At 40.9% G+C, this 22,764-nt stretch overlaps 1 long non-coding RNA gene across 1 annotated transcript in view; it reads left to right on the top strand.

Annotated features, from left to right (window-relative positions):
• LOC127530039 (uncharacterized) overlaps window positions 1-22,764 on the top strand; it is a 31,738-nt gene that overhangs the window by 7,912 nt on the left and 1,062 nt on the right. The window contains exons 3-4 of the long non-coding RNA XR_007936572.1: window positions 15,975-16,031; window positions 22,650-22,704. This is a non-coding gene — a long non-coding RNA (uncharacterized LOC127530039). The remainder of the gene's footprint in view (window positions 1-15,974; window positions 16,032-22,649; window positions 22,705-22,764) is intronic.

Genomic DNA, 22,764 nt, shown 5'->3' with positions numbered 1-22,764 from the left:
GGAGTCCGAAATGTCTTCTGTTAGGAAGCGTCGCGCTCGCTCGCTCACCGTCTGCGTGTGTTGGGCTGGAAGCAGCAGCAGCGCCGGACATCAGCGGTCTTCGGGCGGCTTCTGTTCGATTTTTGTCTTAAATGCTGTTGTCTTGACACGGTTTTTTAAAAGTGTGTGCTTAATCTTTATATTTAAGTGTGCATTACGGTAGAGTATTGGGGCTACAGAGAACAAAAAATAGGGATACAGTGAAGGAAACAAAAGATTCAATTAGTGATTAAAGTCGACATTTACACACTAATCTCGTAGTTTATTTGGTGATTAAAGCAGAACGTCGTAAACTCAGTCTTAATATCGATGGCAGCCATCGCCACGAACATTTGGAATACGGAGATGTATAGTGGCTATCATTTTCATGATGACATGCATTAGATAGATAGATAGATAGATAGATAGATAGATAGATAGATAGATAGATAGATAGATAGATAGATAGATAGATAGATAGATAGATAGATAGATAGATAGATAGATACTTTATTAATCCCAAGGGGAAATTCATATACTCCAGCAGCACCTTACTGATACAAAAAAACAATATTAAATTAAAGATTGATAATAATGCAGGTAAAAACAGACAATAACTTTATATAATGTTAACGTTTACCCCCCGGGTGGAATTGAAGAGTCGTATAGTTTGGGGGAGGAACGATCTCCTCAGTCTGTCAGTGGAGCAGGACAGTGACAGCAGTCTGTCTCTGAAGCTGCTCCTCCGTCTGGAGATGATCCTGTTCAGTGGATGCAGTGGATTCTCCATAATTGATAGGAGTCTGCTCAGTGCCCGTCGCTCTGCCACAGATGTCAAACTGTCCAGCTCCATGCCAAGAATAGAGCCTGCCTTCCTAACCAGTTTGTCCAGGCGTGAGGCGTCCTTCTTCTTAATGCTGCCTCCCCAGCACACCACCGCGTAGAAGAGGGCGCTCGCCACAACCGTCTGATAGAACATCTGCAGCATCTTATTGCAGATGCTGAAGGACGCCAGCAGGGCCGGATTTATATGAAAAGAGGCCCTAGGCTATTCCACTTATGAGGCCCTTTCACCTTCCATTTTTAAGTTTGTAAATTACATGAGAGATAATAAAATTTTGCTAACAATTTGAATGTAGGACCCTCTTGATCTTGAGGCCCTAGGCTGAAGCCTAGTTAGCCTATAGGAAAATCCGGCCCTGGACGCCAGCCTTCTAAGGAAGTACTGTATAGTCGGCTCTGTCCTCTCTTACACTGTAAAAAATAAATCTTGCATGTGTGAAAAATAATAATAAAAAATAGCTAACAATACGCAAAATAATCATTACTTTAATTAATAAAAATGGGTTTTACCCTTTATATTGATTATTTTATTCTAATTCAATAAAAAAAATTATGAATAATGTTAACTTATTATTTTTCTTAAAATGTAAACATTTTTTATAACTTATTCTAAGTAAAAAAAACTATACTGTGAATTGAACACATTTAAGTTAAGTTAAATTTAATGATTCTGCACTTCCTCACACATCTGTTTCTTGGTCTTTACAACAACGCATTCAGCTGTAACGCTTATCCATAATAAGAGTTATTTTACTACGAATGTGTAAGTATAAAGCATATTAATTCCGTAATGAATAACTAGTATTTTATTTCGTATAGTTACAGATGTAAGCATTTGTTATTTTCACGAAACCTTTCCCTTCATGTGGGAAACATGGCGGGCAAGGTAGCGTCTTTCTAACAACCTACCTCGTTGGTTTGCTTTAAAAAGCAGGAACATTTCTCGGATAGTTACATATGTTCATTTTTTTTTTTATCGTTTAAAATTTTATTTTACACAGAAAAAGAAAATGACACTTTGAGATAAGTTTGAGAACGCTATGGCGTTTGTCCTAAACAACGCCCTGTAAACAACATAAAAAGACGTTTGCCTAACCGTCACGGTATTATTTGACTTCTTATTTAATTAGTGTTCTACATTGGTAATGTATTTACTGGTTAATTTTTAATACTGGGATTTATTTAGCGATGTTTGATTTCCTACGTCCTATTTTATTTCAGGATTTTCACTATCGCATACTGAGAAGTAGTGGAAAAGGCGGCCATTGATTTATGCGGATAATTTTCTTTCTATTTTCTTCTAGCAGGGTTTTGTATACAACTTGGTCAGCGGTAACTTGTTTAATGACAGTAGATTTAATCTTAGCCTTAAAGACTGAAGAACAGTCGTAGACTACTAAGCACTGTTGTAAGTCGCTCTGGATAAGAGCGTCTGCTAAATCAGGGGTAGGCAACGTCGGTCCTGGAGTGCCACAGTATGTGCAGGTTTTTGTTCCAACCCAGTTCCTTAACGAGAACTCAATTATTGCTGATGAAGCACATATTGCTTAAGTGACATTTTAATACTTCATTTTAGTGGTCTCGCTTGTTAAGGTTCTCCAACCTTAATTGCTTATTTCAATCTTAAACTGCTGCATTCAGTGTTTTAATTGCTCCTTATTAGCAATAAGATGTAAAACAGGGGTAGGCAATGTCGGTCCTGGTGAGCCGCAGTGGCCACAGGTTTTCATTCAACCTAATTGCTTAATTAGAAACCAATCATTGCCAATCTCAGACCTTATTTAATTTTATGGCTTGTTAGTCTATGCAATGTAAGGCTTTTATATCGTAGATTTTTTTCCTTTCCAAGGATATTATCCAAATGATTTGAAGCCTAAAACAGATCATTTTCAGTCTGTCACATTTTTCTATTAAGTGTTTTATTAAATCAAACCGTGCATGATGAACACACACAGATGTAATTGGAAAAAAGCTAGCTGGAGAACTGCTGGCTGCTTTGTCTTTTACATCTTATTGCTAATAAGGAGCAATTAAAACACTGAATGCAGCAGTTTAAGATTGAAATAAGCAATTAAGGTTGGAGAACCTTGACAAGCGAGACCACTAAAATGAAGCATCAAAATGTCACTTAAGCAATATGTGCTTCATCAGCAATAATTGAGTTCTCGTTAAGGAACTGGGTTGGAACAAAAACCTGCACATACTGTGGCACTCCAGGACCGACATTGCCTACCCCTGTGCTAAATGATGTAAATGTAAATGTAAATGTAAATGTTGGCGTAAAAGCAGAACAAGTTTGAAGAGCGCCATCTGCCGGGGGATTTCACTCTCTACGTTTTCTTCCCGTTTAGCGCTCATTCCTGGGACATTATTTGATTGAGATATACTTTTTGAAAAAAGTTTAAATAAAGAAAAGAATATTTTCATTGATATTTGAATGTCAGTAATTCAGTAAAAATTATCCTCAGACATTTGATTTAATTTTCCTTTGAAAATACAACTCCGTTGTTGTGACTATCTGTGTATGTTCAAATAAATAAAGATATATGGAATTTTAGCATGTATTTGTTATACAGTCGTTACTGTCCAGCGTTGCATTATTACTCTTTTTTTTTAGTAATGTAATTCAAATGAAAATCGGAGTAAAATAAACCATTTTTGCCATACTTATATTTAATCAAACTCATTTCTTTTAGGTAAATTTGAGTAAATTAATAAATTAAGTTTACTCAATAGTGCAGTATATTAAATCTATTCAAAAATATTGCTTGTAATTTGTTGCCTTATTTTTTTAAGTACTTTTAACGCGTTATTTTTTACAGTATACACACAGCATCAGTATTGGCAGTCCAGTCTAATTTATCATCCAGCTGCACTCCCAGGTATTTACAGGTCTGCACCCTCTGCACAGTCACCTCTGATGATCACGGGGTCCATGAGGGGTCTGGGCCTCCTAAAATCCACCACCAGCTCCTTGGTTTTGCTGGTGTTCAGGTGTAGGTGGTTTGAGCATGATTAATTTTCTTGCTGTTAGTTTTTAACCCTTGTAACATTTAACTCTAAAACTGAAATCCATCCTCCACGAGCCGCCCATTACAGCATGTATACGACATTTTACAGATAAAGTGTGAACAGTAATGAAGTTAACAATTAAACTCAGCGGCAGTGCTGCTGCCTGGCAGTAAGGGGGTCATGTCCCGGGTATTCCCTGCCTGGAGTTTGCACGTTTTCCTAGTGGGTTTCCTTGCAAAGACATGCAGGTTCGGGGATTCGGTGATGTTAAATTGAGTCTATTAGTGTCGGTGTGCGTTTGGGTTCACCTGTGATGAGCGGGCGCCCCGTCCAGGGATTGTTCTGCCTCACGTCCAGTGCTTGTGCTGGGGTGGGCACGACACTGAATGGATAAAGTAAATGATGCTTTTGTTTGTGTCTTAAGATAACTGAAAAATGTGAACTGGCTAAAACACGCTTTGCGCTACCTTTTTTTTTCAAATATTCAACTTTTAGTAATACGTTCGAGAAAAAGATGGTTTCCCTAGTTTTTTGATTTGTTAAACAGACCTTCTGGTGAAGTCAGAACCTGTCAATCCATTAGGTGACATAAGCGGCCATTTATGAAAGTTTACAAACTACACAGAGGACAATGTCCCAGTCCCCTTTGTAGGACAGCCAATGTAGTGCAATGAGAACAGCCGCCGGTTCGCTCCTGTTTCTTGGGTTCAGTGTAGCCTTTCTATTCCAAAGTCAATGGAAAGAAAAAGAAATTCATTGTTGTTATGTTGCGTGCTGCTTAATTTCACAGGCACACACCAAGTCACACCGACACAGACTTTTCCGTAAAGGTACGGAGTATCCGACCACTCACTTCTTTATTGCATTACAAAACACTCAAGTGTGCACCACATGTCAATCGCTTGGTGCCACCTACTGGTAGCTATCGGCAACATGTACAGTAGTTTAATTCAATACATGACAATTGTCTCACCCGTCTGGAACACACAGGACGGTCAGATCCGAGCAAGGTTATTATATAGTTAATGAAAACTAATATCAAAACTGAAACTATTATTAAAAAGACATTTTTGTAAACTGAAATAAAATAATTAACAAAACTGAAATGAAAAACTAAAACTAAATGAAACTATTAAAGTAGCTGGAAAGACTAACTGAAATAAAATAATAATTTACCAAACATAATTTTAGTTTTTGTCTTTGAATTAATTTTCTTGCTGTTAGTTTTTAACCTTTATAACATTTAACTCTAAAACTGAAAGCCACCCACCACGAGCCGCCCGCACGTATTCCTCCAGTGGACGGCAGCCGGTGATGGAGGGCGGGAGTTCACACAGCACTTGCAGTGACAGAGCGAGCTGAATAAGCGTGTAGAGCCTGTGGAATAGAAAGCAAATGTACGTACCTTTCTTTGGACTTGTATATCAAGATGTAATTCAAACTTTACCGTATGGACAGTGTGGCAGGTGGCCGGGTGGGGTCATCAGCCGCCTGCCTATTTAAGGGGCCGCCTCCCTGCTATCAAGGCTGGAGTCGGGTGAGGAGAAGGACGAGGTCGGAGAGGAGGCGGCAAGGAGAGGCCTGAGAGAGAGAAAAGAGAAAGAGATGTGGCTCAAAGAGGAGCCTGGACTTTGGGAGACTGTTGGGGTTTGTGTTTGGTGGCGGTGCACTTATTGACTTGTAATATAATTGTAGAGAAAAGCCAAGCAAAATGACACCTTTTATTGGCTAACTAAAAAGATTACAATATGCAAGCTTTCGAGGCAACTCACATCTTGCCTGAAGAAGGGGCCTGAGTTGCCTCAAATGCTTGCATATTGTAATCTTTTTAGTTAGCCAATAAAAGGTGTCATTTTGCTTGGCTTTTCTCTACATTCATAATGGCTAACACGGTACAACACCCTAGTACTACTAATATAATTGTGTAATTAAACGTGTGGTGATGGCTGGAAATGTGTCTACCTGTCTGTGTCCGGGCCGTACCCTTTCACAACAGAAAAATCACGAGTGAGTAACGTTTCAGTTTATTTGTCAGGTGCCTGCTTTTTGTTGACTGTAATTCGCCTGTCACTTCGCATATGAAGTATACGAAGGACAGAGAAAGTATAGAAATCATGAAAAAAAATCGACCTCGACATTTTGATGAATCTTGACTTTTTAGAACTCCCCGAGTCCGAAAATACCGTTTTTTTGGAATTATGTCTGTGTGTGTGTGTGTGTGTGTGTGTGTGTGTGTGTGTGTAAACACGAGATCTCAAGAAACGCAGATAGATAGATGGATGAAATTCGGCATGTGGCTGTTACACCAAAACTGTAGATCAGTATTAACTTTTGGGCCAAATCCATTAACTGGAAGTGGTATTTTACCTGAACACATACTTGATTTTTTTTAATTCATGCAGCTGCAGAGTCCGATTTATTCAACTTAACTTTTATAATAATTGTTCAATATATTATTAATTTGATTTGTTATTGTTGATGGTTCTTTAATGTACGTAATATAATCATTGGCTTGCGGTTTACTCCTCAAATATCCATCCCCATATCTGAGTACATGAGATTGTCTAAGGAGACCTCTCCTGATTTTTGAAAACACTGATCAAGAGACTGACTAGGTCATCATACAAGATTAGCACATTTTTGCTGACCAATCACTTTTGCTTTAAAAATGTCATTTAACAATGAAGCCATACAAACCTTGTAAAATTCCTGAGTTGGCAATGTCTCTACTGAACTACAGTAGGTGGGGGAAGAGAGTCTGCCAAGTGGTGAAAAGCTAAACATACTAAGTTGTTTCTGTATTTATTCTATATTTATTAATGTATCTTTTTTAGTTCATATTTGCAGCTCAAAATACCTGATAATGTGAAAATAATCCAGTAGCAGAATTATGCTTTAAAATACAGTATCTGTCCCCATTTGTTCAATGTTTCTCTCTTTCTGTCAAAACAGATACCTGAAATATCATATTATTTTTTGCTCTTAACATCAGCCATATCATACATATTGCATACCAGAGATTTTTCTTGCCTTGCATCCAAACCTGCTGGGGTAGGCTCCAGATTCATGTGATCCTGCTCTGGATAAACAGGTTTAGATAATGCATAAATTGTTCTTCATCTCAGATGCTGTCTCTGCCATTTTGTACCTGTCCATACTCCTGTTACCTGCTCTTGCTCTGCTCATTATGGGTGTACTGTTCTTATGGTGGGCTATTCAAGTCTCACTGCCCCTAACCTTCACACTACATGCTTGTTTTTCTTTATTTCCCTCAATACAGCTAGGTGGGTTCTGCTCACTGATTCTTCCTTAACCCCCGTGATTTTCATGGACACACCTGTCTGAACACAGTAGAAACTCTTTTCTTATTTTTTTTATATCTTTCTAGGCTTGCAGGTGCAAAATTCTGTCTATAAATTGTTTGTGCCTGAAATAGAATCAGAGATCAATATGGCTTGTAGAAAATAACAAGTCCAGTGTTTGAGATTTTTTAATGAAATATTGAAGGCATTCATTATAAGCACATTGTTGTTGGCGCAGGATATGTTGTGTGCTACAGACATTCAGAGTAAAAAACCCTTACACCTTAAAATTCACCTAAAGTTCAGTACAGATTGGCCCATTCTGGGCAATAAAAGGAAAAGAAAAAAAGTGCCAACAATCAGCGCAGATTTGTTCAGCACAAATGACAAATATTTTAAAAATGATAAAATTGTGTAAAATTGTTCATATTCAGTACCTGGTTTTGATTATACTTGTTTTTATTGGACAAAAACAAAACCAAATAGTAAAGTGTGTTGTGTAGTGTAGCAAGCTTCCACTAACATTAAATTCATATTATATCCAAACCCGTTAAGTGTACAGTTCTGTCTCATTGTGACACAAAAACTACACTCCATAGTAGCTCTTTAACCATACTACAATTACTAAAATTAAAACTGAAACTAATATATATATAAAAATAAAATAGAAATGTCTTTGTAAAACAAAAACTAAATTACAACTAAAAGTACACGATGAAGGAAAACTAAAACTTAACTGAATTTCCAAGTAAGCTCAGAAAAAATATAGAAATAAAAACTAATATAAAAAGGCAAAACTATAATAACCTTGGATCCAAGCGCCACTGGGCCTCCTCGCCTTCCAATTCCTTGCTGGCTCCCTTAGACATAGGATTACTAGACGCCACATGACCAGCAGCATCGTACGTCAACGTCGCCACCATATTGTGAGTGGCACTGCTGTGGAGTGAAGTAATGAATAATGTGCTGCTTGGGATTGTACAAACCGCTGTATGCTCCGTACCAGATCACTAGATCCCGGGGGATTACATTTCATATGTAAGGCTGAACAGTTGTTTTGGTTATATTTGGCTATTAGAAAATCCCATTTTATAATCTTAGCACTCAAGGTCACCTTACAATAAAATTAAACAACATTAGTAAAATTATAACAAGAGAATGATAAATCAAAAAGCAATAATTAGCAAACAAAAAAGATAACTGGCAGTAACAGTGCTAAATTCACAATTGGTATGCCAGTTTGAAAAGATAAGTTTTGAGGGCAGTTTTAAAATGTGTTATTGAGTCGAGCTGACGAATATGAGAGGGAACAGAATTCCAGAGTTGAGGAGCACAATGAGAGACGCTCGAGCTCCCATAGAACTGAGTTTGGTGTGCGGTACAGAAAGTCGAGCTGCAGATGAGGATCTGAGTGAGCGAGAGGAGTGTCAGTCTGGAGGAGATCAGCGAGGTTGTGGAGAGCTTTAAATGTTAAGAGCGGTATTGTGTATTGTATTCTGTAGTGAACAGGGAGCCAGTGAAGTTGAGAGAGAATCGGTGTGATATGTTCAGTGGATTTAGAACAGCAGGTTATTGTCTTGGCAGCAGAATTTTGAAGAAGTTGTAAGCAATGGATAAGTTTTTGTGGGATGCCAGATAGAATAGCGTTACAGTAATCTATACGTGAGGTGACCCGGGCATTAAACAATACTTCAGTACTATGTTGTGTAAGAACAGGACGTCTAGAAATGTTTCGGAGATGGAAGAAGGCAGTCCGAGAAATGTTACTTATATGCAAGGAATTATTTAATAATAATAATAATTATTACTATTATTTAATAATTGGCATTATTAGTGTATAAATGGATATAAATAATTGCATGTAAAAGATTCGCCAAAATCTGTTGTATGTAAATGATACTGTTTTAAACGTTACTGTTTTTTCATCAGAAAACCCGGTTTCCATGTCTACCTGTATTAGTTTAAAAGGTATTTTTGCCACTCGTAATAGGGCATACGCGCTGACGTATCGTGTCGGCTGGGCAACACAGTGAATGTGGCATCTAGCTGTATACAGGTGCTGGTCATAAAATTAGAATATCAGGACAAAGTTGATTTATTTCAGTAATTCCATTCAAAAAGTGAAACTTGTACATTAGATTCATTCATTACACACAGAGTGATGTATTTCAAATGTTTATTTCTTTTAATGTTGATGATTATAACTGACAACTAATGAAAGTCCCAAATTCAGTATCTCGGACAATTAGAATATCAATTAAGACTAATGCAAAAAAAGGATTTTTAGAAATGTTGGCCAACTGAAAGGTATGAACATGAAAAGTATGAGCATGTACAGCACTCAATATTTAGTTGGGGCTCCTTTGGCCTGGATTACTGCAGCAATGCGGCGTGGCATGGAGTCGATCAGTCTGTGGGATCAGTCAGGTGTTATGAGAGCCCATGTTGCTCTGATAGTGGCCTTCAGCTCTTCTGAATTGTTGGCTCTGGCGTATTGCATCTTCCTCTTCACAATACCCCATAGATTTTCTATGGGGTTAAGGTCAGGCGAGTTTGCTGGCCAATCAAGAACAGGGATACCATGGTCCTTAAACCAGGTACTGGTAGCTTTGGCACTGTGTGCAGGTGCCAGGTCCCGTTGGAAAATGAAATCTGCATCTCCATAAAGTTCGTCAGCAGCAGGAAGCATGAAGTGCTCTAAAACTTCCTAGCAGACGGCTGCGTTGACCTTGGACCTCAGAAAACACAATGGACCAACACCAGCAGATGACATGGCACCCCAAACCATCACTGACTGTGGAAACTTTACACTGGACCTCATGCAACGTGGATTCTGTGCCTCTCCTCTCTTCCTCCAGACTCTGGGACCTTGATTTCCAAAGGAAATGCAAAATTTACTTTCATCAGAGAACATAACTTTGGAGCACTCAGCAGCAGTCCAAAGGCGAGACGCTTCTGACGCTGTCTCTTGTTCAAGAGTGGCTTGACACAAGGACTGCAACAGCTGAAACCCATGTCTTGCATACGTCTGTGTGTGGTGGTTCTTGAAGCTCTGACTCCAGCAGCAGTCCACTCTTTGTGAATCTCCCCCACATTTTTGAATGGGTTTTGTTTCACAATCCTCTCCAGGGTGCGGTTATCCCTATTGCTTGTCCACTTTTTTCTACCACATCTTGTCCTTCCCTTCGCCTCTCTATTAATGTGCTTGGACACAGAGCTCTGTGAACAGCCAGCCTCTTTAGCAATGACCTTTTGTGTCTTGCCCTCCTTGTGCGAGGTGTCAATGGTCGTCTTTTGGACAACTGTCAAGTCAGCAGTCTTCCCCATGATTGTGTAGCCTACAGAACTCGACTGAGAGACCATTTAAAGGCTTTTGAGTTCATTAGCTGATTAGAGTGTGGCACCAGGTGTCTTCAATATTGAACCTTTTCACAATATTCTAATTTTCCGAGATAGTGAATTTGGGACTTTCATTAGTTGTCAGTTATAATCATCAATAATAAAAGAAATAAACATTTGAAATACATCAGTCTGTGTGTAATGAATGAATCTAATATACAAGTTTCACTTTTTGAATGGAATTACTGAAATAAATCAACTTTGTCATGATATTCTCATTTTATGACCAGCACCTGTATGTCTATGGCTGGCTTCTGGCAATCGTGGTGTCCGTCTTCGAGGTGGCCACACCCACCTCCCGATCGTCCAACTGGGATGTGATCTTCTCAAGTCATAGACATGTGGCTAGCAGCTGTGTCCACTCGGCTTCCCTCTCTCTCCCTCCACTCCGACTTTCTGGTGAACCTTTTTTTCTTTCTCTTTGATTTTCCCGCATGATGAGCTGTTGTCAAGGCAACCACAGTAACATTGACTGGACCCCGGAAGTTGACATAGAAAGGGTCCTTTATATTTTAGCTGCCGCCTCCATTGCCTGTCGTTTTTTTACTACAGACAGCAAACGTTACGTACGTAAAGGAAGAGACGATAAACAGACCAAGGCACTATGTGACAGAGTTACAAATGCAACATAGATCATCATAATAATAAAGTTAATGACATTTATATAGCGCATATGTGAAACATGAGTCGTCATCTCGCACCCCAAAGACGAGGCTGAGTCTCAGTACTTTAGAAAAAAACAGCTTTATTCAACTCAAAACAGGAACAGAGGCGGGATCTACCATTCTGCTACAACCAGACACAGCAAACGGGCAGGGTCGTGGCTGGGTCAGTGGTCAAGTTATAATGTTCCCGGCATCACCCATCGGGCGACGGGCGCTTTATACATGGCAGCGGTCAGCTTGCAGTTGTTTCTGTGAAAATGCGACTCTGCGGTTGCCCCAGCAATGGACAAGCAGCACTCAACAGTCGGGGCAATCGCGCTTCTCCGTGTGGCCCCATTGGGGTGGATCTCAAAAGAGTTGTGTGACTTTGTCCACACTGGGGTGGGTAAATTCTAGCCTTTCTTGGATGGGCGTGAGAGAGTGTCGGCATTGATGTGTGCAACCCTGGGATGGTGGCAAACATCAAAAGCAAATGCCTGTAAACTAATAAACCACCAAGTGAGCCGCGCATTCATATCCTTCTGTTTGTAGAGCCACTGAAGCGGGGCATGGTCAGTCACCAGGGTAAGCCGCTGTCCCCAGAGGTAGTAATGGAAGGCCTCCACTGCCCACTTAATCGCTAAACACTCCTTTCCAATGGTCGATTACGCTCCCTGGGTAGCAGTTTCCTTCTGATAAATGTGATGGGGTGTTCTTCCCCCTCAAAACTTTGCAAAGCAGCGGTCCTAAACCGAAAGCACTTGCATCCCTCTGCTGAATAAATTCCTTCGAAAAGCTGGCTTTTAGGTGCGAGAAGGCTCTGTCACATGCATTGGTCCAGACGACAGTACAATTCTTTCTGCCCTTTGTCAAGTCAGTGAGGGTGGTAGCCCGATGCACAAAATTGGGAATGAACCACCTGTAGTTCCCTACGAGCCCAAGAAAGGCATTAACTTGCCTCGGTGTTTCGGGACGTGGATATGCAGACACCTCCCCTACCTTGTCCATTTAAAACTCTTTCCCATGGAATATCCCAAATAATGGGCTTCCGACATACTCCGCTTGCACTTCTTAGGGTTAGTCATCAACCCTGCCAGCCTCAAACTGTAGAGCACCACCTGCAGGCGGACGAGTTCACATCTCCAGTCGTTACTATCTGAAATGACTACATCTTCTAGATAGGGGGCGCAAGATCTGGTCCATCATCTGTTGAAAGATCAATGGTGGTCCATGGAGACGAAAAGATAGTCTTGTAAATTCAAACAGACTTCTCCAGGTGTACTTGCCAGTAACCCTTCGTGAGGTCTAGGGTGGAAACATACAAGGCCTGCCTGAGCTTCTCCAACAACTCATCTACAAGCAGTATTGGGTATGCATCAAACTTGGAAATCTTAATTCAAACACCTAAAATCAATACAGAGCTGAAATGAACCATCAGATTTAGAGACAAGCACAATAGGGCCCCGCTGCTCGCTTTTGTTTATCCGAATTACACCCATCTTCAGCATCTATTGAACCTCTTAGTGTATCACTGTCTTTGTTGCCTCTGGCAGACGATACGGGGGCACATGTACAGTAACACTGGGCGGAGTTACGATCTTGTGTTCCGAAATTTCTGTCCGGCCTTGCTTGGCTGAAAAGACGTCCGAGCTCTTCTCGATTAGTGATAGCAATTCTGCATTCTGAGTGTCAGTTAAATCATCCCCAGTAGTGACTTCAGTCTGAGGGACCGCTGTGGACGCCAGCAGGACTTTGTGGCGGTTGTGCCACTCCTTTAAAAGATTAATCAGCAAAATTTGTACCGGTTTCCATTGCCCTGGCTTTGTAATTCACCAGGGACAGCCCGAAATTTATGCAGATCTGACAGGATCAACACCAGTATACAATCCCCCTTCTTAAACTCGCGGAGTTTACTCGTTTTGTCATAATTACATTTTTGCGCCTCTTGCTCATGCTGCAGTTGTTCCACCGCAATAGAGGACAATCTGGAAATCTCTTCTTGCAGTGAAACGAATCGGTTGACAAATCTCCCCCTGCGAGGTGCCTCACGAATCCCCGTCCATTCTTCCTGAAAAATGTCTTAACACCCCGCTCAGTCAACAGCCAAATAGTCATTAAAAAGGGCCCAACCCGGAAGATGCTTCTCTAACAGCAAACAGGAGGAAAGGCGCTACTGTAACCCAGGAGTTCAGGTCGTCATGGGTCACCCACCAAATTATTGGCATGTGTGAGTGTAAAACATATCACAGAGCAGCATCCATGTATTCCTTTATCTAGTATACTAGAGCTACTTAAACCTGAACGGAAGAGTGCAGAATAAAAATTAAGAACAAATTTATTAGAAGACAACAAACACTTCACTCACACTCGTTATTACAGCATAGAGGAAGGGAATGCATTTGAAACAGTTCACCTAGAAAGAGAAATGCAAAACACCAACAGATGCTAATGTTTGGGAAAGAAATACTTGATTTGTTTTAAAATGAGATGGGATATCGAGTGGAATGAGCAGGATCAGGACAGGACACTGGCAGCATTTGACAGCAACGCACGATGTTAATTGGTTTGTGTTAAGGGAAAACACAAATAAACGGAATTCAGAATTACATGCAAACACTGAATGCAGATTTTACAAACTCTCACTTTACAAGTTTGATTACCAGATTTTCACAACTTTTCATGACATTATATTTCCAGGTACAAAAGTGCAATATATCAAAAAAACTATATAAAGGTGTATGTATAGCAATTTTCTAACCCCACTTTATCGACATACAATGTAAATACTACTCTGTTGTTTGCACCAACACCTTACTGAATTGAAAATGCGCAAAAGCCATCGTAGAGAAATGTATCAGTTAAATGGAGGTGACATCAAAACCTACTATCTCAGGACTGTGCTTTGGAAGTTGTCTGAAGACCTTCTTTAACACACATCCAGTCTGTCACTGTTGCTGTACTTCAAGTTGAAATCACTTCCATCATAGTACCCACTACAAGTTGGTAAATGTCACATTATTTGACCCCAAGCCAGTGCACACCACATTCTGGTCTGCCACGTGACCACTTCAGCTGTTCCAACTTCCTAACTATTGTAGATGCTACACAGGCTGGACGGGAATGCCGACCAGGAGAGGGAACAGACCTGGAAGGAAGGACCGAAAAGGGTGGATGGTGTGGAAGATGAATGTTCTCTTTGTTCCCGTGTACTAATCCATGTCTGAGAAGTTAAGCAGAAGTAAACTTTATGAAACCATACATTATGTAAAAGCATGCTTTGATGAGCAAACAGAAAAATATTTGTCCAAGGGACTCAAGGTCTAAGCATTCCACACATGAGTCTGCCTTATCCCGTTTTCCTCTATTTACATCTGAACGCCATAACAAATGGGCCAAGAAGTAACGTCGCATAAGGGGCGTTGAACTTGTGGTGAAGATAGAAGAAGGAACTCTGGGGTCTGAGATAATACTTGGCTCAAGGATTGTGTAAGATAAAAGTGTCGACTGTTGCATTCCATAATGATATTAAATCACGCATTCTAGGGGTATAAAACTTTGCCCCCACCGACAGACGGGGTTCAGAAGAGCCCTGACGCTGTTAAGTAATATTGATTGCCTGCTTTCTGAAACTCTGCTCATTGTGACGCTGAAGAATAAAGCTGCTATATAACCACACCTGCTGTCTTGTCTGAGTCTTCGTCCACAATGGACAGCCCATTAAAAAGAGAAGTTACTGGAAGTTTTTTATTCCCCCAACACACTAGATAGCAGTGGCCCTGGAGGTTGGTGCACAGTAAGAAGCCAGCAGGGCATGCTGGGATATGTAGTCTGGCAGAGCACCCCTGCTGGGGCACCAGAAGTACTCCTGCTTCTGTGATAAAAGAGACCGCACTCCCTTATTCAAGCGACGCTTGAGTGGAGGAAGGTAGTGCGGTAGGGAGAAAAAGAGGGATATTGTGAGAAAGACCTGTCTGTATTTGCTTTTGTCACATTTGGAGGGAGTTAAAATAAAAAAAAACCTTTGATTATTTGAACCTGGGACTGGACAAGTGTGTTTGTGTTAGGGTTTGGGGCGCACTGACTCCCTGGGTTTATCACACCATTCACACTGCGTGTGCGACAGCTGTGATCCCGTCTCCTGCCATGTCTACTCTAAGAACATTCAGGATGTTTGGGGGCTCTGACTTTGCGAGGTGTTCTCCACTGGTCTGTCCGTGACGCTCACTTGGTGTTCTTTTACAATCCATCAGTTGTTGAAACTGTAGACACTCCATTTAAAGGCCAACTTTTCTTGCATACATTTTACCTGGCTGCCCATGAAACTCCCTTCTCCAGTGGGTTATCAGCAGCTGAGCTCACCTCCATAATGGGCCTGAGGGCTTCAATTCCAGTCATAAGACGACAACTTCTTGTGCCTGTGTTTGTAGTCAATAGGCAGAAATGTAAAGAGTTGCTTGACACGGCCATTTACTAGATTTAAGCAGTTTAAAGAGTTCCTTAGCTTATATGGTTAAATGTAGGAAGAACTTCTCTTACAATAAAACACAATTGTGATATTGGGACCTACCACCATTAATGAAACCAATCCTATTATAATTTTAAATCTTCTTTAATAGAATAATCCATGGTCTTTTATTTTGAGGTTCAAGTTTAATTTTATTTTTAACTCTTTGACTTTTTCTCTTGTGATTTGGTTTGGATTTTATCATGCATATGCAGTACATAACAGCTTGTCAATGTGTGTTTGTTTCTGCAGATAATTTGCTGGGAAAAGAAAAATAAATAAAAATGAATGGAGCTCAAGACAGTCAAGGTAGGTCTCCAAAGCTGATCCCCAGCCATTCATCTTTGCAATTGTTATTGTCTTCTTCCTGTGGCTGAGGCTGTTTGTCTTCAAATGAGCACCTTCACTGGTATGTCACTTCAGGGTAAGAGCCTGGAGAGGCGGCCATTTCACAGGGACGTTGTTCAGTCCAAAGAGATGCACACCATACTGAGTGCAGGCCTAACTGACAAACATGGCTGCATGAAGTGCAGTCGTCAGCATTGTTAGTGTGCTTTAGCTTCTAGAACTTACTAGTCTGAGCAAGGCTGAGCCCATGCAGTAGTGACACACTAACTTCTAGCTTTGAATCATTAGCAAAGTCTATTAGCATGAGGAACTTCTAATTGGGTGAGTGACGCTGAGAACACAGAAGTCTGGAGGTTCCTTCAAATGTACCTTTTAAAAGATCCACACTTGTACTGGAAATGCCATCCTCTTTTGATGAAGTCAGCTATATGGACCTTTGGTCCGTTAATACTGCCCGCTTGAGAGGTGAAGGGGAACGTTCTTTATTAACAGCAGGAAGATGGAAAATCTGGAGAATGGCCATTCAGTCCAAGTGATTGTAGCTTACCATTTATGTCTAAAGAGGAACATCAAAGAAGGGCCGCGTCTGACATTTGTTTTTTGAGCTGATAACACACACGTGTTCAAATGCTGGCTCACAAAAAAAGATATAAAAATTCAATCTGCTTGGTGGAAGTGCCCTAAAGAATGGTAGTTTGTGGGTGACCTCAGGCTACTGGCCACCTACATGTAAATGCTACTTGTGCTAAACTGGCCTTTGATGTTCAGAAAGCAAATCTTTACAATCCAGTAGCATCAGACCGATCTCCTTTCACACCATCACTGAAGGACACACTCTAAGTGGTAGATTTGATCTAAATGACATGCATGCAGTCCACCTGAATCTTGTAGTAGGGCCAAACATTCTGTCCTGATGTTTCAAACTCCGTTGGAAATATTCTTGTCTAGGAGGACGTCAGATGTGTCTGAGGACATTTTGTTGCAGCTCCTGCAGAACTGACAAACTAGAGATTAAGTGGTCCAAAGTTATTTTTCTCTCACCTAGAAGACAATTTTTCAAACTGTAATGAGATCAAAGAGGACACTGGCACCCTGGCAAAGCGCTATAGGCCTCAAAAGGCAAATAAGCCTCCATAGTCAAAAGAAATAAAAAAGTGCTTTCTTCTCTCGTGTTTTAAGGCTGATCTTTGTACAATAAGGCTTAAAAAAGTGCTGCATGCCAAGATGACGAAGATTCAGTGTTTACTCAGATACGTTGCTGTTTAAATGATGTCCAATCCATTAAGGTTTGACGTGAATGTTTTTTCTTTCTTTCTTCTAAAGTTAACCGGCGTCTGTTGCAGGTTGCTTTGTGGATCAGTGGTGTACAGCCATCTTTACTTTGAACTTCTATGGGATCAGCCTGTGATGTTCACCTTCTCTGTTTGAAGAGTTGTTCGAGCGCATTCCCTTGCTGAAATGTGGATGGATGGATGGATGGATGGATGGATGGATGGATGGATGGATGGATGGATGGATGGATACTTTATTAATCCCAAGGGGAAATTCACATACTCCAGCAGCAGCATATTGATAAAGAACAATATTAAATTAAAGAGTGATAACAATGCAGGTATAACAGACAATAACTTTGTATAATGTTAACGTTTACCCCCCGGGTGAAACTGAAGAGTCGCATAGTGTGGAGGAGGAACGATCTCCTCAGTCTGTCAGTGAGCAGGACGGTGACAGCAGTCTGTCTCTGAAGCTGCTCCTCTGTCTGGAGATGATCCTGTTCAGTGGATGCAGTGGATTCTCCATGATTGACAGGAGCCTGCTCAGCGCCCGTCACTCTGCCACGGATGTCAAGCTGACTAGCTTCATGCCAACAATAGAGCCTGCCTTCCTCACCAGTTTGTCCAGGTGTGAGGCGTCCCTCTTCTTTATGCTGCCTCCCCAGCACACCACCGCATAGAAGAGGGCGCTCACCACAACTGTCTGATAGAACATCTGCAGCATCTTATTGCAGATGTTGAAGGACGCCAGCCTTCTAAGGAAGTATAGTCGGCTCTGTCCTTTCTTGCACAGAGCATCAGTATTGGCAGTCCAGTCCAATTTATCGTCCAACTGCACTCCCAGGTATTTATAGGTCTGCACCCTCTGCACACAGTCACCTCTGATGATCACTGGGGTCCATGAGGGGCCTGGTCCTCCTAAAATCCAGCACCAGCTCCTTGGTTTTGCTGGTGTTCAGTTGTAGGTGGTTTGAGTCGCACCATTTAACAAAGTCCTTCATTAGGTTCCTATACTCCTCCTCCTGCCCACTCCTGATGTAGCCCACGATAGCAGTGATGTCAGTGAACTTTTGCTCCTGTGCTGCTGACCACAATGTTAGACCTGCAGTTCCCGAGACACACACACTGAGGTCTGTCTGTAAGATAGTCCACGATCCATGCCACCAGGTATGAATCTACTCCCATGTCTGTCAGCTTGTCCCTAAGGAGCAGAGGTTGGATGGTGTTGAAGGCGCTAGAGAAGTCCAGAAACATAATTCTTACTGCACCACTGCCTCTGTCCAAGTGGGAGAGGGATTGGTGTAGCATGAAGATGATGGCATCCTCCGCTCCCACCTTCTCCTGGTATGCGAACTGCAGAGGGTCGAGGGCGTGGCGGACCTGTGGCCTCAGGTGGTGAAGCAGCAGCCGCTCCATGGTCTTCATCATATGCGACTTCAGAGAGACAGGCCGGAAGTTATTCAGCTCACGAGGACGTGATGCAAGATGTTTTCCAAAGCCTCGGGACTCTCCCCTATTCCAGGCTCAGGCTCAGGTTGAAGATGCGCTGTAGAGGACTCCCCAGCTCCAGCACACAGGCCTTCAGTTCAATTGCTGCTCAAGCTTCAGATCATTTCCAATTGATTCAACCCCACATCCTAATGCTAATTCTCATGCAAATTCTCAAAACCCAAGTGGTGTACCCTCCCCCCACCATAACCTATCATCTATGGGGGAGGAGCGAAAGCTTTTGATTTGTCAACAATTTCGATTTCGTTTTTGATGGATCTTGATGTTTTAGGGTCTCCTGATGTCGAAGATGAGTGTGTGTCTGTCTGTGTGTCACAGTTTCTTGAGGACAGTCTAGAGCTAAAATGGCTGAAAGATAAAATACCAAACTCAAAACTTAAGTCTGTTATGAGATGATGATATGCTGATTAGTTTTTGGGCCAAATTGTGCAAGAGAAAGAGGTACCCTAGAAGGACCCTCAAATACAGCAATTCTGCAATTGTGTAAATTCTTCTTTTCAGTTGCTAATGTAATGACATATTTTATGATCAGAAAAATCAGCATCAGAGAGGTAAATAATTACTGAAATGTTACTGAATAGTTCAGGTAACTTGGTTCCTAGTGTGCAAAGCCTACTGACACTCACGTCCGAATTTTTTTTTTTGTCACACATTGAATTTGGCATTAAAGAAGGTTCTGGGTATGGTAGAAGGTGAAGTTATTACTTCACAAAAACATTCCAGTGTATTTTCAAGTTCTTGCTTTTTATTTCAGTTCTCCCTTGGTTGCCTCTTCAAGTTTTGCCCATTTGTTGTTCCCGACTACAACTTTGTGTAGTCAAGCATCTCCTGGGGCCTCATGTATAAAGCCGTGCATTGAATTCACACTAAAATATGGCATATGGACATTTTAAGTAACTAGCAAGTCTGTGTGCCACCTGAAACTACACATCACCATTTATCAGGTTGTATGGTTGCCAATATTCAAATGTACTTTGCATTATAATTTATGAATATTATCAATGATGCATTATTTAAAGTGTAACTTAACTCCTGCTTGCCTTTAACTATACCTAACTGCCTGAGGTTATAAATGTAGAAGGGAAGATGGGAAGAAGTTATAAAGTACGATACCTGATAAACACTGGCGAGTCTGTGAGATTTGAGGCGTTCTGACAAAGGCTACATATTAATAATACAAAAGGGGAAAGTCGAGGAATACATTACTCTACCAAGACAAAACACAGATGTAATCAGGAATTTATAAGCATTAATCAGGTGCTAATGTAACAGCAAAACATGTAGTACTAAATAAGACATGAACTTTTATTCCCTAGCCACCCTAAATCTGAAATTTTTTAGATCATACATGAGAAATGTCATTAGGTAACAGTTGGTTAAGACAGATTTGAAAGTTGTTGAAATTAATTCCAGATATGCAATATTATATATCTTTCTCTTCCAAGGCCATGCATGAGGTATTTTTAAGCACTTGTTATGTATGTACACTCATGATCAAATTAAATGATCAAAAGTTATTTTAAGTTCCCCCTCTAATTCCTGCCCTACTGTATATTCAGCCAATATAATATTAATACACAAGTAAGCCCGCGATTCTCTAGAGAATCGTAAATCCAAGAATGGCAATCAGTTTCTGTTCCGTCCGATATTTGGATGGATAACATATCATGGAGGGTGGGTGCGTCTGGGGAAATGTCATTTAATTAAATAAGCATATCTGTACTAAAGCGGTTTCGTTTTGTGGAGACGTGATTCCGTTGCCTTTGCTGACACGGTCGCGTCCGGGTGGCTCTGCAACCTGGTGTGCACGCTTTACCTCAGGTTTAGTTCACAGGTCATAGGCATGGTAAAGTTTACATTTAATTCAATAACCCTATTTGAACTAAAGCGGTTTCTTTGTGTGGGTGCCTTCGTTCATTGTTTGTATCCATACGGGCTCGTTTACAGGTCGTAGCCATATGGGCTCGTGTTTGTATTACTAATCGTTGAGCTCCCTCCATTTGGATACATGCCTCCTTTGCCTGTGCTTTGTCAAAAGCACGTTGTGGGTGCGTTCGTTCATTGTGTTTATCCATACGGGCTTGTTTTGTATTTCCGTTAGTTGAGCTCTTTCATTGTGGAGCCGTGATGTCTTTGCTTCTGGTGTGTGTGAAGCGCGTTGTGGGAGCCTCCTGGCACAGTGCAGTAGAGCAAGTTCAGTTTACAGGTTGTGTTGTTTGGGCGCCACCTACTGACTCTGGGAAGCCGCTGCGTTTGACTCTGGGGCACCGCACCACAGTGAGCATGCGCTTCGGTGCGTCCGCCGTGCATAAATTAACTGTCGTTTAGTAATATAGATAATTCCCAATCCACACAAAATTCTTATTAAACAAATGGGAAAAGAATCTCCTATTATGGATAGTTTTTAATGTAGATGTTAAAAATTAATTTCTTTATGATCATTTAATTTGATCACAACTATGGATCATTTCTCATTTTTCTATTGTATACAAATTACATAATTATAACAATACTTCTTTCTAAAGTTACTTCTTCACCATTGCTACTGCAGTATTATGCATTTTTAATCAATGTCACTTCATTTTCAAGTCTACTAAACATTTGACAACAGTAGTTTCCGTAACGTAAGTGTACTAGTACTGCATATTGAAGGTGGGTTTCCTATAATGTCAACATGTGATAAAAATATTTTTTTGTGATGATTGCTATCAGCATTTGCAATATATAAATTTACAAGAAGAAGAAGATATTTATAAAAGTATGTGGCCAATTTCATAAATGATGCACACATTGGTAGCAATGTGAAGTGGGTAAAGCAATCCAAGTGCAAATGACATCACTTGTAGTTAAAGACTTCAGAAATCAAATTGTGTGTTAGTTACATTATATAGTTATATTTTTCCTGTTTGAATAAAAACGTACAAAATGTTTGATATACATGTATTGATATTGATGTACCTAATTCTCATCCATCCATCCATCCATTATCCAACCTGCTATATCCTAACACAGGGTCACGGGGGTCTGCTGCAGCCAATCCCAGTCAACACAGGGCTCAAGGCAGCAACAAATTTCCAGGCAGGGCGCCAGCCCACCGCAGGGCACACACACACACACACACACACACACACACACACACACACACACACACACACGAAGCGCACACACACACACACACACACACACACACGAAGCACACACAAGGGACAATTGAGGATCGCCAATGCACCTAACCTGCATGTCTTTGGACTGTGGGAGGAAACCGGAGCACCCGGAGGAAACCCACACAGACCGTAATCCTCAGTGCCCCATTAAAAACTTTCAGACAGGGCCCCATTCTGTCTAGTTAAGCCCCTGGAGTCCAGAGTGCATCCCGTAACTGAGCCTTTCCTTTTCATTAGTTTGTTGATTTGGTGGGCCTCCCTCAAAGTGATGTCACCATCCCAGCACACCACACCAGCCATCAGAGTTATAGAAGAGATGAAGGATGTCACTAACCGCAATAATGAAACGCCACCTGATTATCAGAAAGGCCCTGCTCTGTGGAAATGAGTGTTTTATTTGGCAGCAAATATCTTGGAGATGTGTTAGCCAATTTTATAACCATATCTGAAGAACTGTTTCTTTTGTTTACACGTCATGTCTGTCTTTTCCTCCAAGAAATGTTGCAAGTTGGAAAAATCTCATTTACTTTCAGTTTTTTAAGATAATGCAAACCAAAAGATCTAGTTACTGGTTTGTTTCTTTTCAAATTCTTATTACTTGTCATTTCATGGAAGTTTGTTTTGTTGTGTAGGAAGAACATGGAATACTGTCTGACACTGAAAGTCCACCACCTCAGAAAAGGAGAGGTAAGAGACAAATAAAAGAACGAACGAGTGAACAGAGAGGCGGTGAGGATAAAGTGCCCG

Source organism: Erpetoichthys calabaricus, chromosome 13, assembly GCF_900747795.2.
Source record: "Erpetoichthys calabaricus chromosome 13, fErpCal1.3, whole genome shotgun sequence".
In the NCBI taxonomy this organism is placed as follows: Eukaryota; Metazoa; Chordata; class Cladistia; order Polypteriformes; family Polypteridae; genus Erpetoichthys; species Erpetoichthys calabaricus.
The sequence above is the reverse complement of the archived record's forward strand: the minus strand, read 5'-3'. Positions and strand labels throughout refer to the sequence as shown.